At 35.3% G+C, this 14,861-nt stretch overlaps 1 long non-coding RNA gene across 1 annotated transcript in view; it reads left to right on the top strand.

Annotated features, from left to right (window-relative positions):
• Positions 1-14,385, top strand: part of LOC136042811 (uncharacterized) — a 39,369-nt gene extending 24,984 nt beyond the window's left edge. The window contains exons 2-3 of the long non-coding RNA XR_010621441.1: positions 8,711-8,861; positions 14,261-14,385. This is a non-coding gene — a long non-coding RNA (uncharacterized LOC136042811). The remainder of the gene's footprint in view (positions 1-8,710; positions 8,862-14,260) is intronic.
• Positions 14,386-14,861: the final 476 nt, after the last annotated feature.

Genomic DNA, 14,861 nt, shown 5'->3' with positions numbered 1-14,861 from the left:
ATATATATATATATATATATATATATATATATATATATATATATTATATATATATATATATATATATATATATATATATATATATATATATATATATATATATATATATATATATATATATATATATATATATATATATATATATATATATATATATATATATATATATATATATATATATATATATATATATATATATATATATATATATATATTATGAAAAAAGGAATCACCAATGCAACAGCACAAACACATTAAAAAAAAGGAGACAGAAGGAGAAAAGGAAGACTGTTTTCCTAAATTAGTGATTAATATAGACCAGCACTTGAATGAGGCCTTAACCCGACTCATCCATACAATCACATAGGCCAAACAGCATAGCCAAACACAATCAACCAGAAAGAATAATCCATGGACAGGCAGTCATGTCGTCAATAAGTATAAGTCGTCATTTACCAAACAATAGAAACAATAAAGACAAATAATTCAGAGGCAACAACCCAACACAAGGGCTCATCAGGAGAATACACTTGCCTATAGGGTCTCGGCACTTTAAATTCTCAAATTCTCTATTTTTTTGTTTATTAAAGCACTCGAGTATATCTACTAATTATTTTCGATTTCATTCGATTTTACCAGTTGTACTACTAGTCTCGTGTATACAATATGACAACTAAACTATCTCAATTACATCAATCAAGTAAAAAACAGACAAAACACAAGAAAACACAAAAATTTCCCAGATATTAAGGATACCGATCAAACAACCTGTATCTGCGTCTAATCCATATCCTCCATGTTTGACGACGGCCTAGTCCTTCTCCCCATAATATCAGTAAGATTAAGGGCTTTACCAGCAGATGAAAGAGAACGCTTGAAGAAATAAGTCATAGCACGAGGTGTGCCTGAGTCAGTTTGAGCATATTTGGCAATCGCTTTAATCCCTACTAAAGACGATTTCGTAGCACCTCTTGATGTATCCATATTTGCATTGATATATTCTTGAATAATAGGTGACCAATTAGCAGCTGACTTTTTAGCATCTTCAAGCTGTATCAATTCGGCGGGCGATAATCTGGGACATCTATAAGCAACATGATTGATGTCCTACTTTCTTGGATTTTGTTTTATCAACAAGTCCATTGCTTCAATTTTAATGATATCTGATTTACAAAGATCAAACAGTTCCTGATACCAATATTTGTTCTTCATTTGTCTTAGGACAGCACATGAAGAACAAACTACAGCTGTGCCTGCAGGTGTTGAGTCAGCCCTAATCTCTATAACACGGGGAACTTCAGAAATGGTGCTAGCTTTGCTTGCCTGTATTACCTCATACGCACGTTTGACTGAAACGAAATGTGCAAGTTTGTGAAACAAGTATGCTGGTGGAAAGAAATCAAATACATCACCGGCTAAACAAGCTTTTAGTATATTTGTATATACCTGTTTATACTCGTCCATTAGCTCATTAATGTAATGATGGCCTCTTGTACGAAAAACCAATTCAGCCGCCATTGGTATAAGCTTAGCAACTTTGGAACATTTTGCTATATCACTACGACAAGATCCGGATTTATCCCACTGTTATCATCCTTTTTGTTGGTGATCCTCTTTTTGGACTCTTTTATATCATCTTTCTTAGGCATTTCTGTTTGTTCAGCCCTTCTAACTTCATTAAGTTCTTCAGGGTCAAGCCAATCGTCTTGAACGATGAAGGCCCTTATGGAAGCCAGTGGCAATGTCTCTACCACCGTTTTTAAGGTCATCTTTGAAAACTTGTGTGTTCAAATATGCTATCTGAAAGAATTGTCGCACATCAAGTAAATCCCTAGCTGACTGTGTCATTACGTAAAATGGTGCAATTTCGGGTACTATATAATCTGGTGGTATTACTAGATATTCTTTCCTACGCAAAGGCCCTATGGTTACTCTTTCGTGAGAATAGGTATTTGGCCGTTAAAGAGTTCAAAAAGGTACATTAATTCTCTAACATCTTCTGGATCAGGTGCATCTTCATCGTATTTTTCAATCTTCAAATCACTTGCTTGTGTTTTAATGTCTTGATTCCATCAAATGTTTCAATGCCCACTTTCTTCCTAAATTCCTCTACATCTTTTTCATAATTTTTAACCCCCCACTTATCAGCTGATACTCCCCTAGCTCTTGATGATGATATGTCTATAGTAGGTCTCGGATTTGACACTTGTGGCTTTGCAGGACTTGAATTAACAGCGGTTTTAGCAATAAGATCTGCCATCATTTCGTCAGCTGTGAATGTAACTGGATTATAACCCTGAGCACGTATGAGCTCATATCTTTGTTTATTGTCCTGTTCTATTCTAGTATTCAATTCTTTATGTTTTTTATTAGCGTCTTTATACTCCTGACTTTCCGGATCATTGTTTTCCAAAGTTACCAATACGGCCCTCCCCTCCTTATAAGCATCATTGGTTTTAAATTCTTCATCATATTCATCCAAGATAGATAAATATGGCACTTTGTCTCTAAATTCTATTGTATCATCATAAGGTGGCACATCAGACATGTTAACTACACTAATCTTTACTATCTACACACAAAATCAAGTAAAACACGGTTAAAAACCAAATACACAACTTTTAAACACTAAAATACACTTAAACAAACACTTTAAAAATCTTTTTCTTTTCACTTTTGTTAATTACTTATTCAGCTTTTTATACTTTACATAAGCACAATAAAAGCATCAAAATTGAAACGCTGTTATTAACAAAAATATATAATAGGATACAGATCCTCCAGAGCCATTGCTGGCGCATAGGGTGTCGAATCGACGTTTCAATTACTGGGTGTTTTTACAGGAACAAATAGCAAGCTTGTTGCCCAACCTTGCTGCGGCGGGGATCGAACCCTGGGCCCCGTATTGCCAAGCAGAGCACCAATCCACTGTGCTACAACAGGTATATATATATATATATATATATATATATATATATATATATAATGGAGCGTGGAGTTTCTGTAGGCCTTCCAGGTGAGGAGAAGGATAACGAAATAGTCCCTTAACTGAAAGGACGCCAAAGAAAAACTATCCTCTTTTTTTTTCTTATATATATATATATATATATATATATATATATATATATATATATATATTATATATATACTTTTTTTTTAATTTACGGAAGAAGTTGGCTTCAATAAAACAATAAATAAAAATTAAACACCAGAGCGTGGAGTTTCTGGAGGGCTTCCAGATGAGGCGAAGGGTAACGAAATCAGCAGTCCCTTAACTGAATGGACGCCAAAGACAAACCCATCTGCACATGGGCAAGTATTGTCTTTTACAAGGCTGGTTGACGCCTTGCCAGTCTGGGAATGTTGAATTTGCCTACTATCTTAGTCAGGGCTCACTTTATAAGGAATAAAACACACAGCAACGCTAATGAAAGTCATTATCTTGGCAGATCGTTCACCGTGGCAGTACGCAACAAAACAGTACGCACTGCTAACGATGATCAATAATATCCATATGAGTAGGCGTAGAACATTTATTTTTATGATGACTGATTAACCGTTTTCTCTTTCTACGATATTGATATATGATATAAATTATTTATTTATTATCAGTTTATTCCCCAAACCTAGAGTAAAAAAAACAAAAACAGAATTAAACGGAATTTACTAAAAATTCTATTATTTTCTAAACTGTAGACACTCTGTAGGTAGTTATTAACACTATGTATCCACTTTCTATTAACACTCACTATCAACAGTTTTAGGAAAGTATGCATCGAAAGTAGTCATTTTCCATTTTATTTATTTCCCATATGTTCCCATTTGAATCATTCACTAACTCTCAATTGTGCTTGTGTAATGCCCCCCGGAAAATACTCCTTCCCCGAAAAATCATCTCTCCGTAAAATATCCATCTGGGGAAATTATTCCCAAATAGTCACTTTTGGTATTTTTTTTCCATCGAACATTTCAAACAAAAGCGTCTATTTTTGTGTTCACTTTGTATTAACAGTTATAGGAAAGTTTACATGAAAAGTAGGCCCAAGGTCAGTTAACCTACTAAAATCTATATTTTCGGGATTCTATTGAAAAATTCCACTTTTCCTAAACGCATTTTTACATCTCTCCGAGATCATTGTCTTTACAAAGATGTACAGAAGATATTGACAAAAAGACATCTTCTAGACCCCTTTCGGCGGACCACTATAGATACTTTCAACTCTATTACCATGTTCATCCACGTGTCCTTTTGTCCTGAGGTTTACGTGCCTCTTCCAATTGTTCTTAATGTCCAATTGCTTTTGAATGACGATGTGGTTTCGTCGATACCAATCATTATTACTGCTATTGGGGTTAGCGGCCCTGTAATAGTACAGAGGTGCGTCGAGGCTGCCCGTACTTTTGACACATACTTCTTTTCAACGGACCTCCAATATCTATACAGACTTGTCATTTCTGTAGCACTGGTCCGAATTGTTCCATCACTGGAGACAAAGTTCTGTATTATAGCTTGCTCTATACTTTTCTCTAAATGTTCTTTTATTATTTAGATTTTGTTTTTTTTCAAGTGGCTGGCCTAAAATTTTAGAATTATTTTTTCGACTCTGGTTACTATTTGTTGTGTTTTTTAGGCCTTTTCCTGCACATTTTGTTAAAATTATACTCTCTCTAGGCCTAACTACATCCTGTTTTTGCCCAAAGTCATTTAAGTTACTAAAATCTATGTTTGGGGGATTCCATGGGAAAAGTCCAATTTTCCTTAAGGCATTTGTACATATCTCTTAGGGCATTGTCTTCCTAAAGATATGTTAAAGATGTTGACAAAAAGATATTTTCTAGACCCTTTTCGGTGTACCACTATTGATAATTTCAAGTCTGTTGCCGTGTTTATCCACCTGTCCTTTTGTCCAGAGGTTTGTGTGCCTCTTCCAATTGTTCTTAAGGGGCTTAGATATACCTAGATTCAAGGCCTGCAAAAAGTGGGTGGCATTTGGTATTATGCACAATAGCTTAATATTGTTTTTCTTTTGCAAATTCTGATGACTTCAAGGATGTATGACTCTTGTGGCCATATATAGTCAAAACGACCTTTTCATAACTCTTCTTAGGCCCTTTATTGGCTTTTATCAATAAAACAATAAACAAAAATTAAATACAAGATCTTGGAGTTACTGGAGGGCTCCTGGGTGAGGCGACGGCTAATAAAATCAGTAGTCCCATAACTCAAAGGACGCCAAAGACAAACCCATAGGTACATCGGCAAGTATTGTTTTGAACAAGGCTTTTGGACTTCTCACCAGTCTGGGAATAGTGAAATTGCCAATTATCTTCGTCAGGGTTCACTTTATAAAGAATAAAACATACAGCAATGCTTATGACAGTCATTACTCACTTGGCAGATCGTTCACCGTGGTAGTACGCAACAAAACAGTACGCACTGCCAACGATGATCAATAATAATCATATGAATAGGGGTAGAAAATTCATTTTTATTATGATTGATTAACCGTCCTCTGTTTCTACTATATTGATATATGATATAAATTATGTATATATTATTCATTATGCCCCAAACCTAGAGTAAAAAAAAAATCAGAATTAAACGGAAATAACTGAAAATTTTATTATTTTCTCAAATGTAGAGTTTTGTCTTTGTGCAATTTCTTAAGCATTTCAATAGGCTACATAGGAAGTAGATATAGAAACTTAAAAATGACTTCAAAGGGGATATTTTTCAACCCCTCCTCTGTATTAATCAAACTCTTCGAACTATACTTTTTAGGACTTTCAGGAAATCATATTCCAGGGACAGGAAACATAATCTAATTTGACTAAGAGTCGGCCATGGCAGTCAAATAGTTTTGAGTTCAGACCATGCAGTACCTCCATTGAATTTGCTGCTGCGCTGGTCGTGTTTTACACTGCGACGAACACTGCATGGTGATGCTGAATAAGGAAGAAAATATTTGTTTAGAGAAGAAAAACAAACTAACTTCCCATGTTTTTCAATTGAATTTCTCTGCATTCACTTTGTATTAACAGTTTTAGAAAAGTTTATATCAAAAGTAGGCCCAAGTTAACCCGCTAAAATCTATGTTTTGGGGATTCCATGGAAAACTTCCACTTTTCCTCAACGCATATGTACATATCTCTTAGGTCATTGTGTTCCTAAAGATATATGGAAGATGTTGACAAAAAGACATCTTCTAGACCCCTTTCGGCGGACCACTATAGATAATTTTAATTCTTTTCCCATTTTGATACACGTGTCCTTTGGTCCAGAGGTTTACGTGCCTCTTCCAATTGTTCTTAAGGTTCTTAAATATACCTAGGTCCAGGGGCTGCGAAACGTGGGTAGCATTTGGTAATATGCACAATAGCCTAATATTTTATTTTCTTTTGCAAATTTTGATTACTTCAAGCATGAATGACTCTTGTGGCCATCCATAGTCAAAACGACCTTTTCATAAATCTTTTTAGGCCCATTCTTGGCTTTCTTCAATAAAACAATAAATTAAAATTAAACACCAGAGCGTGGAGTTTCTGGAGGGCTTCCTGGTGAGGCAACGGGTAACGAAATAAGGACGCCAAAGACAAACCCATAGGCAAATGGGCAGTTATTGTCTTGCACAAGGCTTGTTGACGCCTCACCAGTCTGGGAATAGTGAAATTGCCAATTATCTTCGTCAGGGCTCACCTTAGAAAGAATAAAATATACATAAACGCTTATGAAAGTCATTACCCACTTGGCCGATCGTTCACTGTGGCAGTACGCAACTAAACAGTACGCACTGCCAACGATGATCAGAAATAACCATATGACTAGGGGTAGAAAATTGATTTTTTACGATAATTGATTAACCGTCCTCTCTTTCTACTATATCGATATATGATATAAATTATGTGTTTATTATCCATTATGCCCCAAATCTGGAGTAAAAAAACAACAACAAAAGAACAAAAACAAAAATCAGAATCAAACGGAAATTACGGAAAAACGAAAATTAGGAGTAGAAAACTCATTTTTATGATGACTGATTAACCGTCCTCTCTTTCAACTATATCGATGTATGATATAAATTATATGTCTATTTTCCGATATTCCCTAAACCTAGAGTAAGAATAAAATAAAATCAGAATTAAATGGAAATTATTTAAAATTTCTCACGAATGTAAGGGCTTTCCCACGAAGGTAAGAGGTTTGCAAAGGTGTTTGCAAGAGATTGGAGGAATCTTTTGAAGGGCTTCATTGATTTGGACAGAAGACACCCATCTGTCAAATGTCTCTTCGAATGTCGTTGTGGTTTCGTCGATATCAATCACTGGTATAGCTAGTGGGGCTAGCGGCCCTGTGGAAGTACAGAGGTGCGTTGAGGCTGCCCGTACTTCTGAAAGTTACTCCTTTTCAACGGACCTCAATATTTATACAGACTTCTCATTTCTGTAGCACCGGCCTAAATTGGTCCGTTATTGGAGACAAGGTTCTGTATTATAGCTTGCTCTATACTTTTCTCTAAATGTTCTTTTAGTATTCTAAAATGTAGAGTTTTGTCTTTGTGAAATTTTTTAAGCATTTTAATAGGCTACAGGAGTAGATGTAGAAACTTAAAACTTGCTGCCAAAGGGATATTTTTTTTTTAGCTCAGACAAAAGTTTCTATTAGTGTTACAGTCCTAGAAACCTTGCAAAGGAAAAAAAAACTGATTTGCAATCATGTTTCCATTAAGGGATTTCTCACGAATTTAAGGGGTTTCACACGAAGGTAAGTGAAACCCCTTATATTCGTGAGGGGTTTACACTCCTGCACACTTTTTTTGCAAAGGTGTTTTATTGGGTGAGGTTGGGGTATTCTCTTGCAGTGCTTCATTGATTTGTACAGGAGACATCCCTCAATCAAATGTCTCATTTGATGACGATATGGTTTTGTCGATATCAATCACTGGTATAGCTAGTGGGGCTAGTGGCCCTGTTGAAGCACAGAAGTGCATTGAGGTTGCCCGTACTTATTACATATTCTCCTTTTCAACGGACCTCCAATGTTAATACAAACCTCTTATTTCTGTAGGACCGATTTAAATCGGTCCGTCATTGGAAGCAAAGTCCCGTATTGTAGCTTGCTCAATACTTTTCTCTAAATGTTCTTTTATTATTCTGATTTTGGTTTGTTCAAGTGTTTGGCCTGTAAATCTAGAATTATTTATTGGACCCTGGTTGCTATTTGTTGTGTTTTCTAGGCCTGTTCTTGCACATTCTGGTAAAATTACACTCTGTAGGCCTAGCTACATCCTGATTTGACCCAAGGTCAGTTAACTTACTAAAATCTGTGTTTTGGGGATTCCATGGGAAAAATTCCACTTTTCCTAAACGCATTTGTACATCTCATTGAGGTCATTGTCTCCCCAAAGATATATGGAAGATATTGACAAAAAGACATCTTCTAGATCCTTATCGTTGGACCACTATTGTTAATTTCAATTCTATTGCCGTGTTTATCCCCGTGTCCTTTTGTCCAGAGGTTTACGTGCCTCTTCCAATTGTTCTTAAGGGGCTTAAATATACCTAGGTCCAAGGGCTGCAAAAGGTGGGTAGCATTTGGAAATATGCACAATATCCTAATATTTTTTTTCTTTTGTAAATTTTGATGAATTCAAGCTTGTATAACACTTCTGGCCATCCATAATCGAATCAACCTTTTCGTAATCCTTTCTAGGTCCTTTATTGGCTTTCATCAATAAAACAATAAATACAAATTATACACCAAAGCGTGGAGTTTCTGGAGGGCTTTCTGGTGAGACGACGGCTAACACAATCTGCAGAGCCATTACTGATAGGACGCCAAAGACAAACGCATAGGCACATGGGTAAGTATTGTCTTGCACAAGGCTTGTTGACGCCTTACCAGTCTGGAGATAGTCAAATTGCCAATTATCTTTGTCAGGGCTCACTTAATAAAGAATAAAATATACAGCAACGCCTAGGAAATTTACTGCCCATTTGGAAGATCGTTCACCATGGCAATACGCAACAAAATAGTACGTACTTCCAACGATAATCAGTAATAGCCATATGACTAGGGGTAAAATTCATTTTTATGATGATTGATTAACTGTCCTCTCTTTCTACTATATTGATATGTGATATAAATTATGTGTTTTTTATCCATTATGCCCCCAAAACTAGAGTAAAAAAACAACAACAAAAAAACAATTAAACGGAATTCACTGAAAGTTTTATTATTTTCTAAAATGTAGACTTTTGTCTTTGTGCAATTTCTTAAGCATTTCAATAGACTACAGAAGGAGTAGATATAGAAACTTAAAAATGGTTTCCAGGGGGATGTTTTTTAGCTCTAATTTTATCCCAAGAAGCTTTTCTTACCTGTCCTAGACACTCGCTTTCAAAGATCTCAATAACCCCTGTAATGGGGTTTATCTCCTAACTGAACTGGAATAATAGAGGAACGAGAATGATATGTCCCTTTTATTGAAGAAAAATGTTACTTAATTTTTGGTTTGAAACTTTTTTTTAAAGTAAACCGATTTACTATTTCATAAAATTGTATATTGGAATTCATAAGTATACATCAGCTGTCGTGAAGGAGGGCCTTTTGGTCATTTTGTGCTTGGTGGGATTGGGGGATATATACTTCAGTTTTTTTTAAATGACAATGAATTTTGAGACATTCCACTGATGGCCTCGGCATTATGGAAGATCAGAAGTCACACAGAATGTCCATCACATTTAATTTACTCTTCTTCTACTCAAAGTTCTCGATTAGACGAAGTTGAAATAGTATAATGCCTTTGTTACAGCAGGTATTTGAGACTCTCGAAGTGTAGCAGTAATTACTAGAAATTACTAGAAAAAATCAAGTTTTTGTTTTTTTCTTAAAGATGACTTGATTATTGTTAGGTAGGAATTCCTCTTCCATAACAAGACTGTTGGAATTAGATATTTAATATCTTCTACTATATCTCTTTCTACTATATTGATATATGATATAAATTATGTATATATTATTCATTTTGCCCCAAACCTAGAGTAAAAAAAAAGTCAGAATTAAACGGAAATTACTGAAAATTTTATTATTTTCTAAAATGTAGACTTTTGTTTTTGTGCAAATTCTGCACTTTGTATTAAAAGTTATTAACACTTTGTATTAACAGTTTTTGGAAAATCTGTGTCAAAAGTAGTAATTTCGTATTTTATTTATTTCCCATATGTTTCCATTTTATTCATTCACTAACTCTCAATTGTGCTCCTGTAATGTTCCCGGCATATAGCCCTTCTCCCAGAAAATATCTCCCCGGAAAATATCCATCTGCTGAAATTATTCCCAAAAAGTTATTTTTGGTATTTTTTCAATCGAACATTTCAAACAAAAGTTTCTATTTGTGTTACAGTCCTGTTGTATTTTTGCCAGACCTGTACAAGAGACGGCAGGGTGTCCTTGTAGTCTAGTTGACGAACAGCTGTATCGAAGTTTTCTTCCGTGAGGGCGTCCAAAACGTCCGAGCCAAGACCACGTTTCTCCGAGATTGATTTTAGGATCGCCTGAAGTCGGACCTGCCTAAGTACCCTGCTTTAGAGGACCTAAACCGACTTCAGTAGGCCCAGATTTGTCAAGTCGGGATTGTAGTATCTAATCAATGACAGAGTCGCTGTCTTGAATTCAGCAGATGTATTTATGGGGCTTATTGTCAGAACACGGTTGAGAGCCTGGAAAGAAAGAAAAGTGTCAACTAATATTTAGTCAAGTTGAGAGCCTGAAAGAAAGAAAAGGGTCAAACAAGGCTGTTTAAGAAATCTATATCATAAAGTGTAAAGTAAAACTTACGTCATTGACCGCTCTTTTTCTCGTAGCCTCGTCCATGCATTGGCGTTTATTAGTCTTAGAGTCCTCCTCTTCGTCTCCGGAATTCCCAATGGTTTCGGAAGCAGAACATTTTTTGGCTTCTTCTGCACATTTTTTCAGCAACTTCCTGCTTGCGGCGATCCTCTGAAAGACGTACAATTCGTAGTGTTTCTTTGAAGTTATTTCTGAAAAAAAAAACAGAATGGTTAGGAAAATCCTACAGGAGGAACTAGACACTTAAATTTAAAGTTTTTACGAAGTAGAGGTAGACATTCTAACGAAAAACAGCCCTGCAAGTTAATTCATTTCTGGAGGAAGTACGAGTGTCTAAGAACCTCAACGAAATGGCATCTTGTTCCCTGAATCAAATTTACAGTAGTTTCAACATCAATATTTGACTATGCTAAGTGATGAGCTCACCTGGAAAGGAAATTTAAATTATGAAAATTATGTAGAATGAGCGAAACTTACCCGAGTGACAAAGATAGGCATGCATCATATCCCGCTGCTCCTTTGTTTTGTGTCTTGTCTTTCAATTTATTGTCGTGATGAGGCGGCGGACGGTTGTTTGGATGGGGAAACTAACCCCCAGTCTCATGCCGTTCGGAAAAATCTTCCCCAGAAACCTCTGCATAATTTTGGATACGTTCGCCAACTTTCCTCCCTTCGTTGATAACAAGAAGTTTGGCGGGACCGGCGCACCAGGCTTGAGCAGAGCCGTCCGAGCGAAATCTTTTGCTCGTCGAGGGTGAGTGCAACACCAGCGGACTTGTGTTAATATTGTTCTTGCGGACTTTGAAACTTGTGTCAAATTTCATAGGATATAGGATATACAAATGACAGGAAATATAAACACAAATTAAAGGAAATACAATAGTTTGATAGGAAATATAAATACCTGACACAAACGAGGAAATATAATGTAGAAAACGAGGGTGATTTTGAGCTTTTTTTAAAACAAAAAGAGAAGATAAATGCAGATATTTCGACAAGCTTCCTCCTCCTCCTTTAGATTTAGCACTGCTGGTCTTAATTTAAAGAAATGAATGGATCCACTATCGAAGAAGACAGAGGTGCATCAACAAGTAAATCCTAAAAGGGAGAGCCTACTTGGAAATGGGTAAGTAAAAATATTTGAGATTGAGTAGCAACAGAAATTGAAATGTCGGAGATAAGCAATGATACCTAAAAGCTGTGCCAATTGCTTGCTTAAGCCAGATCCAGAAAGCAAGAAGAGCATCTCACTTCAAAAAAGCAGACCGGAAATACATTGGTGATAAGATGATGAGGGTTGACTTATCGTGACCATACTTTAAGTCTGTTCAGTCTGCAAACACTACTGACGAATTGTTTTTGGCGTTCAGCATCACTTACCTCCATCGCCCTCTACCGTTCAAGGCATTCAAGATCATATGGAGTAATAAACGTGGATCATACGACTCGTAAGTAGCAGCAAATTACCTAGCGAAGACTCAGTACTCCGTAAAAAGTTGCCAGTGCTTTTTGATGTTTCTTCAGTGAATAGACAGAAAAACTTTAATCCTTTAAGTAAAATGTTTCTGATTGGATGAATAAATTTTCCAACTCTCGTCTATGACAGAATCGTACAGAATGTTTACCCTAAATTTCTGATAATAGTCGTTGCAGGATTTTTGAAATCGCATCATATCTTTATATATTCGCTCATAATCGTCTTCATCATTATCAACATGATCTTCAACATAATCTTTTGGCTTTTCAACATAATCTTCAGGTTGTTCAACATTCCTTAAAATAAAGTAACAAAGTTTACTTTATTTAGACGTATTTGTTTTCTGCACAATTCTGCTGATATTGATTGGTTCGAGCTAACACGAACTGTGCTAATGATCAGTTGTCTAGGGTAAAATAAGGAATTCATGCAGTTGATTTTTTCCCGTAGACAGTTATATCGACACCTTGTATTATTTTCGAACCAAATTACTCGTCGTTTTGGTATAGGCTAATTGTTATTTTCTTCAGCTCCTCATAATCTTGTTCATTAAAATAATATACTGCTTGACCTGATTCGGATTCAACACGATTTGGGCTCACATAGTTCTTGTATAAAATAAGGAGCAAATTCTGTTCTTCTTACAAATTTTAATTCTTTTCTACCAATTTTGATAGAAATTTCAAGGATTAAATTATGGCAAAACCTTCTTCGTCATACATATGCCTTAGGTCTTCAACAATTAGGATTGTGATTAAGAGGTTAGCTTCTTTGGGGGCTCTGTTTACCAATACTTCGAAAGTTAATAATGCGTATTTACTTTATACTGGAAACTTTCTCTGACTGTTTTTGTCAGAAGTAACAGAATGGGAGTCGGACCATTATCTCTATTATTAAATCATCCTTAACTATAAGGGGGATTTGTAGAATGGATTCAAGAGTTTCATAATCTCAGTTGGCTACGGCTTCTATTAAAGATCATTCAACAATTTCAAAAAGATCATTCAAAAGTTCTTATTCTGTAATTCTGTTCGTTTACTTTGGTTTTTAGTTAATAGTTCTTTAGTTTTGTTTGCATCCTTTTTGGTTTGGCGTGACTTTTTAAGCTTTAAAAGATTTTTATATCTTTTTAACGTATAGTTAGGGGAAGTTGGGTCATATAAGAATTGGTTATAATAGCCAATCTCAAGTAAGGGGTGATGCACTCCTTCACATTTTATGCAATTGGGGTTTGCTTCAATTTTGTAGGAAATTTTGGGAGCCCAATACTTGTCTATCAAAAGAAGGCAAGTTTGTGAGGGTCCTTTGCAAAACCAAGAAAGAATATTGTATTGACGTTGTAGTCTGTTTATTATCAGTTGTAAACGAGCCAAAACTTTCCCTTTTCTACTACTATATTTAATTCCTGTCTCACCTAGCTGGACAATGTTTTGGGGTATTGGCAAACTTTAATCTGTATTTGTATGTATGTGGTTTAAACTTTCATAGATCTTAGTTGTGGTCCCAATTTTTGCAAATAGTTCTTTACCTTGTTCGTCTATGACCAATATGGCCGCGGTGTACATGATATTTTCCTTTGTGTGGGCTATGGAGATGGATTCTGTATCGATAATTTATTTTGCCATTATCTGGGATAATTTTATTATTCAGTCATCCTATTAAGACTGTGGGAACTAGTTTTTGTTATTTGTTTGTTGGGAAATTTAACCTAATACTACCATTACTATTGTTACCCAAAATAATTTTAAGAATATTTTAACTATATAAGTGAAATACAAACAAGAGGGATGGGGAAGAAATTTGTTATTCTTGTGTTTCTAATTTTGGGAAATACCGATTAAATTGCTATTGTGATAGCTGATAAGTGGAAATTGTTTGTGGGGGCAAAGACGTAAGTGTATTGACTGATAAACTGATTTAAAATTTCATTATAGGATCGTATTGTCTTCTCAATCGCTATTGAATATTGATGGTCCATGAGGTCAATTTGAAAATTGACTGTTTCAATCACATCGGGAAATTTGAATAGATTAGTTTTAAAATAAACTAGATATCTTTTGATACTTGAAGACAGTCGCTTGTTGATATCACTCACTGGTATATATGGTATATATTTTAATATATTTTTTGTAGCTTGCTCAATACTTTTCTCTAGATGTTCTTTTATTATTTTGACTTTGTTTTGTTCAAGTGGGTGGCCTATAATTCTAGAATTATTTATTGGACTCTGATTGCTATTTGTTGCGTTTTTAGAATTATTCCTGCACATTTGGGTAAAATTATACTCTCTGTAAGCCTAGTTACATCCTGATTAGGTCCAAGGCCAGTTTACTTGCTAAAATCTATGTTTTGGGGATTCCATGGGAAATTTCCAATTTTCCTTAACGCATTTGTACATATCTCTTTGGGCGTTGTCTTCCTAAAGATATATAAAGATGTTGACAAAAAGACATCTTCTAGACCCCTTTTGAAGGACCACTATTGATAATTTCAATTCTATTGTCTTGTTTATCCACGTGTCCTTTTGTCGAGAGG

This window comes from Artemia franciscana, unplaced genomic scaffold, assembly GCF_032884065.1.
Source record: "Artemia franciscana unplaced genomic scaffold, ASM3288406v1 Scaffold_209, whole genome shotgun sequence".
NCBI classification, from domain to species: Eukaryota; Metazoa; Arthropoda; class Branchiopoda; order Anostraca; family Artemiidae; genus Artemia; species Artemia franciscana.
This window is presented reverse-complemented; position numbering and strand designations above follow the sequence as displayed.